The following is a 12273-nucleotide window of genomic DNA, read 5'->3' as shown; positions in this document are numbered from 1 at the left end:
TAGCGATTGAACAGGGTTAAATCTTTCTTAACTGAAGCTCCCCTTTAATATGACTGAGCTGCAATACCAAGCATAGCCACTACCAAGAGTATAAAGATGCACATAAAGCTGCACAAATAATAAAAGGCATTACATTTAGAAATATAAGCATCAGTATTGTGGGAGACCACACGAAGGGACCTTGAAGCCTTTCACAATCATTTAATATCACTATTGCATTGAATGGCACTGATGCAGATGGATAGATGACCAAGATTTACGTAGCCAAGCCAGGCCCTCTTTAATGGAAGCTTTTACTTAAAGGGGTTATCCAGTGCTACAAAAACATGACCACTTTCTTCTAGAGACAGCCCCACTCTTGTCTCCAGCTTGGGCGGGGTTTGCTGCTCAGTTCCATTGAAGTTAACGGAGCTTAATTGCAAACCGCACCTGAACTGGAGTCGTGTTGTCTCTGAAAGAAAGTGGCCATGTTTTTGTAGCACTGGATAACCCCTTCAAAGGGGTTATCCGGCGCTACAAAAACATGGCCACTTTTTTTTCCTGCTCTTGTCTCCAGTTCAGGTGTGGTTTGCAATTAAGCTCCATTTACTTCAATGGAACTAAGTTTCAAAACCCCACCCAAACTGGAGACAAGAGCAGGGGAAAGTGGCCATGTTTTTGTAGCGCTGGATAACCCCTTTAACTCCCTTCTCTGGCTAATACAAGGCGGTTTGAATATAGGATCCCTCTTTTCTGCTCATATGCCCTGATAAGGCTTATGGATAGAGGTTGTAGGCTCACACAAGCAGGACCCCCACTCCTCATGTTTGATGTGATGGTTATATGGTTACTGATTTTGGGAGCTTTCTATGCTCTTTGAGCCCAGAGTGGCAGCAACGGAGGAGCGCGCACTCTCCCATAGAGAAGCAGTGTCACACTGAGCAGGCGGAATTCCGCAGCAGAATTCTCCCTAATTTACTCAGTGTGAACATACCCATTATCCGTAAATGTGTTGCAGAATTTGTTGGCTCTATATAACAATAATAATAATAATAATAAAGTTATATTGCTCACAATATTTATAAAACATAGGCTTAAAGTGTACTCCAATATATTTACAAAAGTACACAATATCCCTCAGAGAATCTATGTTTTTTATTGCAGATACTGAATATAAGACTGAGTTTAATCCTATGTCGGAAAAAATTAAAAATATAATACATCAAAACTGGCATATTTTGAGGGAAGATGAAGAACTAAAAGATAGAACCCAATTTCCACCCCTAATATCCTTTCGTAGGTCCCGTAATCTAAGAGACGAGTTGGTAAAAGGTACAATAAAGGAAAAAAATTCTATTAGTACCTGGTTAGATGAAGCGGTACCGCAAGGTAACCATAAATGCAGGAATTGCAATATATGTGACCAAATGTTAGATACGGCTTGCATAAGGGTGGGGGGTAAAGAATTTACTGTAACAGATTTAATAACCTGTCAAACAAAAAATGTGGTATATGTTTTATTTTGCCCCTGTCATTTTTATTATATTGGGAAGACAATCAGAAAATTACAAGTACGGGTAAAGGAACATATGCGGTCACTCTCCACGGGTAAAGGTTGTCCCAGATTAATTACACATATGAAAGATTTCCATAACTCTGATAAAAATATGTTAAAATTCGCAGGTTTGAAAAAAATTAAACCAGATGGCAATGTGAATACTCACAAAAGACTCTTGCAAGCGGAAGCTCGCATTATAATTGAGACGGAAGCATTGGGCAGTCTCGGCCTCAATGACAGGAATGACTACAGCGTATTTCTCTAAAGGTTTCTGTTGTGTTGTTTTTAATTATGCAAATGTATGTGATTACGTGTATATGTAAAGGAGTGAATGCCCCACTACCCATGTTGCCTTGAGAAAGCGCTTGATAGCGGGAAACGTACGTAGGCTGGGAGCAAGTTCCTCCATGATGTCCATGTCCTAACTGTCTATATATGAAATAAAGGTGAAGATTTTAGGTGAAGTGCCGTTCGTGGATCTCTACTTTGTTTATAGATACTGAATATAAGTTTTGTATTTTTTCCTTGTCATTTTATCCTGTGTTGTGCACCTTTAGCTTCTATCAGCTTGATTTTGTTGTTTCAATGCATTTAAAATGAAAACTGTAACCTTGTAAGGAGACACAGTTAGATGGAAAACAATCTATTGTATAGATCAAGTTTTTTATGTTACATTTTCAAGAATGTTTGGTGATTTCTGTAAATGCCCACAACTCTCTCCCATAGAAGTCAATGAGTAACTACACCTCCAATCCACTTGATACAAAGCACAGGTGAGAAAGCGCAGGTCAATCAGCACAAGGGCTAGATAATATGGAGTATAAAATTTAACAAAACAATAAAATATACATAAAAGTGTAAAAGCACAATGCGTTGCCAAGCCGGACCATCCTCTTCCTGAGGGTACTGAACTTTCACCAACATAAAAAAGGAAATGACATCATCATTGATGATTTTATTGTTTTGTTAATTAAATTGTATATTTCATATTATCTGGCCCTTGTGGTGGATGACTTGCACTTACTCACCTGTGCTTTGGATCAAGTGGATTGGAGGTATGGTTTCTGTTTCTCCCCATCTTGGGTTCACAGGAGGGTTGCCCATAGTCCCACATGCGCTGTAGTGAAAGTTGTGCCTCGATCTGCACAGCTCCACCAGGTTAGGGAGTCCATCTTTACTTCTGTTTGTTTTTCTCTATTTGATACTTCTACATCATGGAGTGCTATCTTTGTATTTTCCAATAGAAGTCATCCCCAAACTAAAGGTCCATGTGGCTGCAGTAAAGCATCTCTTTATACCAGGGATGTCAAACTCACGGCCCTCCAACTGTTGTAAAACTACAATTCCTAATGCCTGGTCAGCCAAAGTCAAAGTTTGACACCTGTGCTCCATATTTTATTAACCCCTTAAGGACCGCGGGCGTATATTTTCGCCCTACGGTCGGTAAGGGAGTTCAGTGTGGGACAGCGCTGCCTTTTAAGCACAAGGAGGAAAAAAGCGAAAATGCAAAAAACGAAATTGGCCCGGTCTTTAAGGGGTTAAAAGCAGATCAGGTAATTCGGCTATCCACATAATCGTGTACATAAATTTAATAATGAATAAAGAAAATTAAAGCACTCAGCCTTTTGGCTAAGATCAAGTGTAGTATATGTTCTTATTAGTTTAATTATCTGATATGTTCAATATCCGGGGACTGTATATTAAATGGATTTTTAGAACAGGGAGCTTGCGCTGTCCCCTCTAGGCATTGACCCGGTATTGCAGTGCTTCCAGGTTCAGTGCACAGGGGAAAAAAATAAAGAAAATCAAACAAATTAGAAAAAAAAAAAGATTGTGTGTCAGCATCAAATTAAAAGGAGAAGAAAATAGGTAATAAATTTCCTTCCATTTTGTGTCTACAGCTCTTATATATAGATAATGTTTGGATGTATAGAACCTGTATAGATCCTGCAATCTTATTCCCTTCCATCTGTCAGCTTTGTCTTAATAATTTACTAATTAAATGTATGTTATGATAAAGTAGGGAACAGACAGAAAAATGACTGCATGGTCAGACTACGTAGGGCTTATTTGTAGTCTGTCACTATGGAAACGCAGCTTAATAGAAGAGTTGTAGACACACAATCGCAAAATATTTTTAGTGAAAACTATTTACACATTTGCTTTAACATTAATTATTGATGTAATTAAACAAAACAAGTTAGTTATGAAGGTGGAGAACCATGTAATTTTCTTGAGAGGCTAAACATTTTTAAAAGGGATAGGGACGTCTTTACAAAAAAAAAAAAAAAAGACTATGAACTTGCCCGATCCCTTGCTGTTCCAATGGTGCCCAGTTTCCCACTGCTCATTGCTTCCTTGTGATGTGCTGACTCGCAGAAAATTCCGATTCAGCCAATCAGGCGAGTCAAAGCTGTGACAGTGATTGGCTGATTACATGTTTGGGGTTTTTTTCTCTTCAAAACCCAGCAGTAAATAGAGGATATAGGTAAGCTCATGTTTTTATAAGCTTCTTAATAAATCTAGAGAAGGTAGTTTTTATAACCAATATAACATTCTTTATAATTGTCATACAGATCTCCCAGATTCCTTATTATCAGAAATAAAGTGGTTATCCATGATTTCCTTTCTTCCAAAAATAGCACCACACCTGTCCCCAGGTTGTGTGTGGTAGTACAACTATATTTATTAATTTTTCTGTTTTGTTCTGCTCTGTGCAGAGGGAGGATACCACCTGCCCTGGAAAATGCCTGGAAAACATGGATACAGCTGGCATATGTATCCAAGCAACACAAATTTGGTTCCCTCTTCTCTAGTGACTTCATCATGCTGCCTTGATACTACAGAAAGGGTAAACAGGGAATGAACCCCATGTGCAATGATAATTACCTACAATATCCCCCAAGCATATTTTACAAAGAATAGGACACAGTAGCCATTCCTTTCTATATGTATATAACCTAATATGGCTATTAGAGATGAGCGAGTAGTGAAATATTCGACTTTCGAGAATCCGAGTCGAATAGGCACCGATATTCGACTATTCGAATGAGTATTCGATCCCATTATAGTCTATGGGGGGAAAAAATTGCGGCACTTGGAAATCAAAATTCGACCACTTGGAGGTCACCAAGTCCCCCATGAAACCTCCCTAAATAATGCCAACACCTCCGGAATGACACAGGGACATTAGGAACCGGCAGGATTGCTGTAGCAATGGAAAAGGCATGATGAGATGAGGAAAAGCAATGCATTCTGGGAATTACAGTACTGAGCAACTGTTTTACCACAAGACTCCCCAAACAATTTTTTGTGTGTGTTTTTAGAACCGGGGAAGACAGGTAAGGAATACTATACGTTTCTACAGCATGTGGTCTGTTTATCTGATGCTGGTGTATCCTTTAAAGAAGGTTCTCCTCCATTTACCCACCTACAATGGGATCCCTGAGCAGCTATATCATATCATTTGACTGCATGTAAGGGACCATCAGCAATGATAAAAAACACATAAACACCAAATAAAGGCTGATATGTTATATTTGACTTGACTATTCCTTTAACCTCTGGCATTTGCATTCTTTTATATAATGCCTGGGTTGCTTAGAAAAAAATAGACACCTTTTCTCACTTACCACGCTTCTCCAGAGATCCTCCTGTCATGTCTTCGGGTCCCCTGTTGATGGCTCCAACTGCTACTTCCGAGACAGTTTTGTGTCAGCAGTGAGAGCCTGCTCAGCCAATCACTGACTGAAGTGGGAAAGCACCGCGGCCAGTAATGGTGTGAGTGGGCTGTCACTGCCAGGACGAGTCTGTCTCTGAAGTACTGACTGAACCCAAAAATGTGAGAGAAGGATCACGGGGGAGAGTGGTAGGTAAGAATAGGATGTTTATTATTTCCTATGCAACCCCAGCAATATATGAAAAAATATAAATTTCTGGAGTCCCCCTTTAAGTACACAGCTCAAGGAAAATACTTATTTTTTATGTATATGATTTTATACATATACCATTTTATTTTTTATTCCACTTAACCAAATGGGGTTTTGTTTTTTGCAGATTACAACTATTTAGATTAGCATTTCATTTTAACTAACTGTGAGCAAGTAAAAACACACAATTCCTTCATTTTAATTTTCTTTTTTTAACTAAATTCATTATTTTTATTTCATTCTTATTTTTGATGTGATCCATAATATTTTATTTTTTTCATTAACAGCCACATGGGGGCTTCTCATTTGTTGTACCAGTTAAAGCGACTCTGTACCCACAATCTGTCCCCCCCCCCCCCTAAACCACTTGTACCTTCAGATAGCTGCTTTTAATCCAAGATCTGTCCTGGGATCCGTTTAGCAGATGATGCAGTTGCTGTCTTAAAAAACAACTTTTAAACTTGCAGCCCTGTGCCCAAGGGGAGTGTCGGAACCCTAACTTTGCACCACCCCTCCTCCCCTCCCTCTTCATCATTAGAAATGCCATTGGAACATTTTCACCTGTCACCTGAACATTGCACAGGTGCCTTAACAATCCAGCCCATGTGCCGGGCTGACACAGGTGGGGAATAGGAGAAAATCTGCCTGGAGCATTCCTAATGATGAGGAGGGTGGGGAGGAGGGACAGAGAGGTTGTGCCAGCCTAATGCATACACAATTTAGGCCACGCCCATTGGGCATGGGGCTGCAAGTTTAAAAGTTGTTTTTTTTAGGACAATAACTGCATCACCTGCCAAATGGACCACAGGACAGATCTTGGATTAAAAGCAGCTATCCAACGGTACAAGTGGTTTGGGGGCGTCAGATTGTGGGTACAGAGTCACTTTAACCCTTTTAGTGACCGCCAATATGAGTTTTACAGCAGTCACTAATTGTCCTTGTTACATGACCTCTGCATGTAACAGATCAGATGCTGTCACTTTCCCTAACAGAAGTCCAGCAGCGAGATCAGTGGCTGCTTATTGGCATCCATGGCAGTCGGGGGCCTTCTGAAGGCTCCCAGGCCTGCTATATATATGCCAGAAATCATTGTATTGTGGGTAGAACCGTGGATTGTATCAGTGATCAGCTAGTGGAACTAGTGTTCAGTGAAAAAAAGTGTGAAATAATAAATATATATATATATATATATATATATATATATATATATAAATAAATAAAATGTAATTTTATAATTTTGAAGGATGTGTGTGTGGGGGAGGTTTTTAAAAATTATATTATATATAGAAATATATATATATATATATATATATCTTATATAATTTTTAAAAATCTCCCCCACACACATTTTATTTCCCACACAGAATGAATTGTTACATAAAACATGAAAAGGAAGACCCCCAAAATTTATACACGTTTGGTATCGCCATGTCCATAACAACCCAAGGTATAAAATTATACCATTATTTAGCATGTTGAGTTTTTTTGGTTTTTTTTTAAGAAAAACAGCGGCTATCTGCTAAAAATCTGCTGAGAAAAAAACAACGTAAAAGGGATTGAAAAGTGATATATAAGTAAAAAATCTTATCAGTAAAAATTCATATCCAACTCCATCCACAAGAAATAAAAATGCTAAGGATCTTGGAATTGTGTGACAGGTTTCTTTTTTTTTCTTTCTTTCTTTCTTTTTTTTTTTTTTTTTTTTTAAGGCAAATAGTTTCTACTGTGCCAAAGTTATAATAGATTTTAAGAAATACAAACTTGGTATTGCTGTAATTGTAGTGATTGTAATTAAATAGAAAATAAATAAATAAATAAATGTTTTCCATTTTTCCCCACCCCCTAAAAGGGTTAATAATCAATTAAGATAAAGAAAAAAAGAAATTGTCCTACTAAAAAAACCTTCATATGGCTACATTGCTAAAAATAAAAAAAAAGTGTGTCTCTTGACGGTCACAAAGGGTTAAGGGCACCCTCCATGTTTTCATAAATATATATAAGAAAAAATATATGATGGGAGTTGTAGTTTTGCAAAATCTGGAGGGCCCAAAGTGCCCCATTCCTGCTACAAGGTGTCTGCCGGACCTGTATACACCAGTATACCTTCTTTAACACTTTGGAAAATTCCAACAAAGACACTTATACAGTATGTTCCTTTTAGCATGGGAGCCTATGGGTCACATACAGTATATACTGCCTATACAATGGTATACATCCATGTACTTTGCTAATGCAGCATAAATATACCCTAAATATAGGTAACTCTACAGTATATTTGCCATTACCCTGTCATATACCAATTCTATACATGATTATAAACTTATACCGCTGTGTCAACAAAGATGCCCACAAAAAGTCATTGGGCATATGTCCTGGTAGCTGGTGACCTGATCTATTTGCTCTCCATCTTCCTCCTAGGTCCTGTCACTGACTGATTTTACTCACCTCTCCCTGTGATGTCCTCTCTCTAAAATGGAGACGGTCACCATGGCAACCTGTCCCTGCCTCACGCTCCAAGACACAGCACACTGCCCATTGTCACATCTGTCTGCTGAACCCGTCTTCCATAATCAGATTATATTGACCCAAAATACTCAATTGTTCATTTACAGTCATTCATTTACAGATTAGGCCATGTTAAGATTTATATTTTATTACCCTGTTCACACCAGTGATATTTATGTGCTCCCTATATTCTGATAGCTGAATTAGGTCATCATGGCTTTTAAGCTCTGTTCACAACAGACTGGTCAGCCATAACATTAAAACCACCCATTCTAACCCTTTAAGGTCTGGACAGCAGATCTTTTAACTACCTTTCAGCCACAGCAATTTTAGGTTTTTTTTTTTTGTTTTTTTTTGCTTACAATTTTTACTTCCTCGCCTACAGATATTACTGATATAACTGTACTGTATAACTAAATGTTATTTATTGTTCCATCAGGTCATGTGAAGGGTTATTTATTGTGGGAAACCTTGTTATTTGTGGACCAAATGCAGACAGAATGCAGACCCATTCATTTCTATGTCCCCTTACACACACCGTATTGTTAATGCTGGGGACAGGGGATGGTTGCGGGTGCATATCTGTAGTCCTGCCTGGCAGGGCTATGGATGTGTGAACATGGCCTAACTTCATTCTAAAAGCAGCATGATTACATCGATGTGTATATATAATGTGTATATATATATATATATATATATATATATATATATATATATATATGTGTGTGTGTGCGTGTGTGTTTTTCTTCTTCTACTTAGCTCTCTGTTCCCTTGTTTTAGTTTTCAATCTACAGATCTGTGTGAGGATTTTTTTTGCTCAGTAAGGCTGGGTTCACACTGCGTTTTTAGCCTAGGTTTCTGTAATATGAAACATTATTTCTTTCTCTGCTTGCTGTTAGTGAATGCAGGCATATGTACCTGGCATATGTGCTGCTACATCATCATCTAGTATAGAATACATACTGGGTTGATGTGATGCAAAATCAGTGAATAAAACAGTCCTGTGTTTATTTTGCAATAGTAATGACAGCAGTGGGCAGGAAACAAAGCTAAGGGGGCAAGTATGTAAACGGACCAATCAGGGAGATGCATGATAGGAAATGTAGTTTTCTGGCTAGCGCCATCTTAGATATAGATATTTTGTGTGTGAGGTCCCCATTAACCCCTTAACGACCGTGGGCATACATTTACGCCCCTGCAGGCTGTGCCTTAACGCAGCAGGGCGTAAATGTACGCCGTGTCGGGGGGGGGGGGCCCTGTGAAGTGAGCTCAGGAGCTTAGCTGGCTTCATTATGGGTGAGGACTGGCTGCCCATCATTAACCCCTTAAATGCCGCAATCACACCGTGGCGTTTAAGTGTCACTGAGCACCTTAAACGCCGCAATCGCTGTAGATCGCAGCGTTTAATGGATTAATGAGACTCAGCAGCGGGATCGCAGCTGACTCTCATTACCTGCGGCCCCGGACACAGATGTGAGCGGGATCGCTCTCTCTGCAGCGCTCCCGCTCATATCAGAAAGCCCCGTCAGTGTAGGAACGTATATATATATATATATATATATATATATATATATATATATATATATACATTCCTACTGCACAGGGTATGTGCAGTAGGAACGTTTATATACATGTTACTGACGTGAAGGGATTAAGGTCATTTTAGGCTCTGTCCTTAAGGTGTTAAAGGTGTTTTCCTGGCAAAACATACCTTTTAAGCTGTTGACTGGACAGTGAGGTGTACAGGTATTTAATATGAAGCCATGTGCTTATTTGTAGACCTGCATAATGCATCGAACATTGAAGCTCAAGTATCATGAGTACATTATTGTTATGCTATTTTTGTTCCGCATGACCATGCCTGGTTGAATTCTGGTTGGTCCTTCCAACAGCAAAGGCACCCCACTTTCCATCTACCAGATATACTATAATTTTATAATTTATATGGGACAGTCCGGCAAAATATGGTCCCTCGTATGTCCCTGGAAGCTCTGCCCCCGGGCCACCAAGAAGCCCTGCTCCTGTCTGTTTAACCATAAGCACTACTAAAGAATGCTTATAGTTAAAAAGGAAGTCCAGCAGGGGGGAAGGGGGGAGTACAAAAATCACTAAAGGCCGGTGGAGAGGCGAAATTAAAAAGGCAAATATACTTACCCAAGCCTGGATGCGGCTGCACAGAGCTCCTGGACCCGCTGGCTGACATCTTCTCCCTGGGTCCAGGTACATCATGACCTGTGATCCACATTACTGAAGAGCAGGATTTACCCCGCTCAGCCAGTCAGTAACTGCAGGGGTGTCCCGCCCTACTCACTGACTGGTTGAGTGGGGCATCCATCAGCCAGGTCATGACGTAGCCTGCTGGGAGCTAAGAAGACAGTTGGGGGGCGTCGGGACAGGTATCTCTCAAGTCTATCTCTCAAATTCTTGTATTTTTGGAATATGTTTCATTTAGCATAATGCATCACTATAGACCTAGTTTTTTCTGTGACACCACCCCTTTAAATACATTAGTCATTTATCTACCAAATAACACCAGTATATAAAGAAGAAATATTGTGACCATACATATTACCACCTTACTTTTACTGGCCAAATCCTGCAGACTAATAATACCAGTATACAAGGGGCAACTATTATTACCACACAATGACCACTAATATTACCATGATACTGTTACTGACCAAAGCCAGTATAATAAGACCAATAATGCCAACAGAGAAACAAATAGACAAATATTACCATAACATGATTACTAGAGATAAGCGAGTAGTACTTAATCAAGAAGCTATTCGATCGAATACTACACTTTTTGAAAAACTCTTTTTAGATCGAGCATCTGACCAAAAACGCAGTAAAAATTTGTTTCTTCTCCCACCTTCTCTGGTGCCTTTTTCTAGCCAAGAACTATGTAGGGGGGGGGGGGGGGGGGGGTGACAGGCACTAAGAGTAAGCTGGCATCACGACAACAGTGTCTATATTCATTGGCTGGCTTACTCATGTGACCTCCAGAGTATAAGAACTTGGCTTTTCCTGCACGTCATCAGATGCCATCTTGAAGCTAGTCAGGGAGAGAGATTGAAGCAGGGACAGTTAGGATTTAGCTGATTGTAGGCAGGCAAGACACCAGAAGCCTTTGTTAGGGCTACAACTATACACAGCACAGCATTTATCTGCAGATATCAACTGCAGTGAATCTACTGGCTCAGCTCATCCTCACAGACAGGCAAGCAGCTGCTGCTCACTGTGAAGAATAGGCTGAAGTGTATCTATGGCCTCCTTCAGTGTACGTGTTTCAGGTAGTTGAGTGGATAGATTTTGGAGTAGGGACAGTGAGGGTTTTAGAAGATTGTAGGCAGGACAGACCATAAAAGCCATTATCAGGGATACTACACAGCACAGACAGCATACAGCTGCTTCCTCCATTTAGAGTGCATAGACTGTCTAGCAGCACATTAGATAGTGACACAGACAGACAGTAACGCAGCTTATAATTATCTTGCATAGATTTGAGTTGGACTATTTTGTCCTAGTTAGTAATTGTCGCAATAGTTGATTGCCCTCTGCACCTCATTGAAAGAAGTAAAACACCCGGCACCTGTCGCCTATTGGCACATGTAAATGTTGACATATTGTATGTACACCTGTGTAGGCATAGTTGAACAAAAAAAATAATAAGGTGTTGCTGGGTTTTTTTGTGCTCTGCGCCTCATTGAAAGCAGTAAAACACCTGGCACCTGTCGCCATATATTGTGTTTGGAGTGTATTGTTGAGAGGCTGTGATAGTGGCGTAATGCTGCAACTTTGGCATGTTAGATGCACCTGGGCATGCTTCCCCTGCTGTCCCAGTTGCATTCCAGAGGTGTGTGCATCAATTTCTGAGGTGTAATTGTGGACTTGAAAACCTAAATTCAACCACTTAAAGGTCACTAAGTAACAAGCATTTTCCTTATAGACTTTAATGGAGTTCGCTATTCGATTGAATAGTCAAACACAGTGGTCTGTTTGAGTCGGATTTCAAGTTTTTAAATATTTCACTACTTGCTCATCTCTTATGACCACCAATACCACCACATACTGATTAATGCCACTACTAATGATAAAATACACTGTACAAAAACGTATAAAACGTCAGTGACCATATAGAAGTAGATACCAGCTGTACACAGACTCTGCAGACCATATAAGTGATTACAGTGCAGTTACATCCAGTGACTCACATGGAATGTCTTCTCTAACTGACTCATGGGGGCATCTTCTTTGAGTGAATCACAGGGAGCTTCCCCTCCGATCAGAGTCATTCAC

At 39.7% G+C, this 12273-nt stretch overlaps 1 protein-coding gene and 1 pseudogene across 1 annotated transcript in view; one reads left to right on the top strand and one right to left on the bottom strand.

The window, feature by feature from the left end:
- ZNF518B (zinc finger protein 518B) overlaps window positions 1-7929 on the bottom strand; it is a 43456-nt gene extending 35527 nt beyond the window's left edge. Inside the window, exon 1 of the mRNA XM_069976445.1 lies at window positions 7912-7929. The gene's annotated coding sequence lies outside the window, so the exon portion shown is untranslated. The remainder of the gene's footprint in view (window positions 1-7911) is intronic.
- Window positions 3148-3326, top strand: LOC138797982 (U2 spliceosomal RNA; annotated as a pseudogene).
- Window positions 7930-12273: the final 4344 nt, after the last annotated feature.

The sequence above is a fragment of the Dendropsophus ebraccatus genome, chromosome 7 (assembly GCF_027789765.1).
Source record: "Dendropsophus ebraccatus isolate aDenEbr1 chromosome 7, aDenEbr1.pat, whole genome shotgun sequence".
NCBI lineage: Eukaryota > Metazoa > Chordata > Amphibia > Anura > Hylidae > Dendropsophus > Dendropsophus ebraccatus.
Note: the sequence above shows the minus strand (reverse complement) of the source record. Positions and strands in the feature narration are given on the sequence as shown.